The sequence below is a fragment of the Nanorana parkeri genome, unplaced genomic scaffold (genome assembly GCF_000935625.1).
Source record: "Nanorana parkeri isolate BGI_ZX_2015 unplaced genomic scaffold, ASM93562v1 scaffold11, whole genome shotgun sequence".
NCBI lineage: Eukaryota > Metazoa > Chordata > Amphibia > Anura > Dicroglossidae > Nanorana > Nanorana parkeri.
In genome coordinates, this window is record NW_017306279.1 from 2253909 (window position 1) to 2257907 (window position 3999).

Below are 3999 nucleotides of genomic sequence, written 5' to 3' on the forward strand. Positions count from 1 at the left end.
CAGCTTCCGCCCCGCCCACACGCCCAACGCAGCTCCCGCCCGCACGATGGAAACGGAATATCATCCGCCGACACCAGGACCGGCAACAGCACGCCGCCTTCCGGGACCTCGTCCGGTCCTCCCCCAGCCAGGTAAGACATCCCCCGAAAATAAGACCAAGTGTCTTTTTCCGTGCAAAAAAAATAAATAAGACACTGTCTTATTTTCGGGGAAACACGGTAGTGGCCAGTACATGTGACGCCATTCCTAGACCTGGTACTTAATTGACTGACAATAGATTGTGGGGGTTTTAACAATTACATTTAGGGAAAAGGATGCCATCTAACAAGGTATAAGAACTTTAAAAAGTGTACAGACCAATGTGCAAAACCCCACAAACTTTTATTAAAATAAACCTTTCCAAAAATATGTAGGCTGCCATAGCTGAACTCCTTCCAAAATTGCTAGTTGCTTGACGTATATGCTGACCCACATGAAAGCCTGACAACTAGCATTTGCAGAATGAGATGCTGACAACAGCAGTCTCCAGGTTTCTCTCAGAAAAAAAAGTTTCCTTAAGGCTCCTTTCAGACAGGTGGTCCGAACAGGTCTTCCTGTCAGTTTTTCCAGCACATTGGATCAGAATACCAATGTTAGTCTATGGGCAGCCAGATGTAAACAGACGTGCATCTGTTTACATCCGATTACCCCCGACTCCGGCAAGGCCCGGAAAGACAAAATGGAACACAATTCCACTTTGGTAGACCTGATTCTGATGGATTGGTTGTAATCTAATGTAAACAGACACCTGTCCTTTTACATCCGACTGCATATAGAGCTAACATGGGTTCAGATAGCGTAGCTTTTTCCTCCATCGTAAGACGGCGGAGAAAACTGGATGGACACGGATGAAGAAATCTGTTCTGTACTGCTCCGATCAGCAGGGGATCCGTGGATTGGAATGGACAGCGGCTTTAAGGTGACGACACTGAATTGATGAAAGCTGATCTACGATTGGCTGCTGGCTGGTACAGAAGTTAAAAAGCAGTGACGTTTAGTAAGAAGATTTAAGCTATCCTTTGAATAAGACATTTTACTGTAGAAATCTATCCCTATTTACCGGTCTCACAGCCTAACTCTTCAATGAAACTACTTAATGTGAACCTGTCAAATGAGCAAATAAGCACATGTACACATTTTCAATACAGAAAAGGAGTACGCAGCTTTACAATCCTCCAAATTGGTGGACTCGGTAGCTCCCTGATTTAGAGGGGTACTGTTCATATAGGTCTATTAGAGCTAATTCATGCCCCGGCTGGAGTTCAGCACCATCTCCCACATTCAACAATCCAGTGCCAGAACCTCTATTGCAAATGAGGCTCTAGAATTAGACTGATGACAGAGAAAGGGCTCACTTTAACAACAGAGTGCAGAGAGAAGGAACATGGTAATCCATCACATATAAGCTTTCAGCAACTTACAGTGGGCAATCTTATGAAATGTTATCGGTGTATTTAGCAATTATATTATATATCTGAAAATATATAAGACATACAAAGATGGAATGGCACTTTCGACCAAGTGTTTGTGTGCACAAGCCCTAAAAGTGATTCATGCATTGTTTTGATCTGCTCTAGAGCACTGTGATCCTGCTTCCCATGTGCCAGATTCCCTTTAAAAAACAAGGCACAGCACTCCAGCCTCCTGCTGAACGCTGCTTTTGTATCCATTTAATCCAAAATCTTCCATTCTTTTGTCGCCATGAAATTACTAACCAATTCCATTTCTTCATGTTGAGTTTAAATGTGGATGGACTGATGGATATCAAAGGCTGTATGAATTAAGTTACAGTTCTTTCTCAGGCTCCAGCTTGCACAGAAATCTCTAGACTAATTACAATTGATTTAATATAGATCCAGGTATCTTATCAGGTGAAGGAAGAAATTAACATGGGCAGTCAACGGGTTAAAAGGGCAACACGGAGCAGCAAAGACTGTTGAATATAATGCAATATTAAAGCAGCATAATGCCACATCAACACAGCAACGTGATAAACCATAAGTGAACAGTTCAAGGGTGTTAGTCTAATCTAGAAAAAATACACACACATTCTATGCACATATGCATACCCAGTGCATATACACAAATATGTATACATTTTATACACAAGAATAGTAATATTTTGTAAAATGGAGACATTGTATAATGGATTTTTGAAGCATCTGTACAGAAAAGTGAATTCACAAATATTATCGCACATGGTTTTGCTCCTAAAGTACAGCAACCTTTTGACGGACTTAAACGGGAAGTTTCTTTGGAGGGAGCCAATTCAGGTAAAGATACACTAATTCACAAGCTACAGATTCAGATTCATGGAAAATAGAGCTTTTCAATAGTTTAATGTACATTTCAGAAGGAAAAAATAACAATTAAACACTAATGCAATGTTTTGTCAATTGAAACTTTGGATGGAAAAAAGTAAGCAATCAGAAGCAGTCAACCATCATCTCTTAATTAAAGTAAAGGCAATCATCTGGATCCAACTAGTTGCTGTGTGTTACTGCACCGGGAGCAATCTCAATGTGCTTTGTACTGTTACAAAATATATATGAATGAGACTTTGTTAGTAATATAAGGGTATGATGATTCCACAGGTTTACCCCCAGTGAACAGCAGTCTCTGTTAAGACATCACATGGCAGAGATAGATGGCCATGATGGTTTAGAAATGTTAAAATTGATAAGTGATAGAAACAGGTCAGTTGTAATAAGTGTTAACACCTCCATCCAATGTTCTTCTTCCCAAAATCAATTCCCTTTCAACTATTGCAGCTTGTAGATATGATTTCATAGAGTGGCAATCATCACATAGAACATTAAAGCAATCATGGCAAATGTGGCAAATTGTGTAGGATGTCTGTATGGGTCTATAATAAATTTAATGTAGGTTGTAGTTACTTACCAAACTAGAAAGAAACAGTATGGAAACAAACCAATCTTCATTCAATCATGTATTAACATCCTCTACCCATTGTCTATGAGTCCCATGAGGCACTGCAAGACTCTGGCAGTCATGGGCATGACTCCCAGAGGCATGATGGGATTTGCAGTTTCATCACAGCTGGTGTGCTGAGGTTACCTACCCCCGATCAAGCCTCTATATAATCAGTGTAGACACTTAATTTGCTGCCAGAATAAACTTTTTATTTTCACACCTAGACAAAAGCGAGCACTTAACACTTGCAGTGCGAGGGGTAGCCCCACTGCAAGGGTTAAGAAAATATTTGCCCAGAGTGCTTCTTTAAGGGAATCTCTAAAGAACATATCTGCCCAGAGTGCTTCTTTAAGGAAATCTCTAAAGAAAGATATACAAGAGCTGCTACTGATGCCTTTTTTAAATAGGCTTTTGGTGCTGTGATCCTGATTCTCCACTACTTAATGAATGGCTGACCTGGAACAAGCAAACAGGCCAGGAAGGGAATTCTGACTTCAATGCCTGCTTGCTTGTTCTAGGTCAAATGCTAAGTATTGATGAAAGGATGCTTCAAAGCTTGTATTCTTTAAAACATGTTGGCTGTGGCAACCCCCAGGTTTCCATCCTTACAGGATCACTTTCAAAGTAATACTTCTAAATAACACTAAAACCTTTAACTGCAAGCACCTTATTTACCCACTACTCCTCTTCTTCACTTATTTATATACTGCTTAAGGTAAAACAATGTTTTGGCAAAGTAAGGTGTTTGCCTCAATCGCCTCTCCCATAAGGCACATAACTTTTCTTCATTGTCCACAACTTCATACAGCTGTTGGAAGCAGGGAAATCTGTCCTGTGCAAGCAAGATGCTCAATTCAAAGATTACACAGTGCTATGAATTCTCGCCATGTGATAGAACTGTTACTTGGTCTGGTGCCGTCACATGACCCTCCATCATCCGAGGAGCCAGGTATTTTTGTTGCACCCTGGATGTGGTGGGAGACTGAAGAAAGGTGATTATATGCTGATGGAGATGGGCCGGGGGGG

The 3999-nt window shown here is 40.8% G+C and overlaps 1 protein-coding gene across 1 annotated transcript in view; it reads right to left on the reverse strand.

The window, feature by feature from the left end:
• The window catches only part of EHBP1 (EH domain binding protein 1), a 362056-nt gene that overhangs the window by 24143 nt on the left and 333914 nt on the right, over positions 1–3999 (reverse strand). The gene's annotated exons all lie outside the window — the stretch shown is intronic.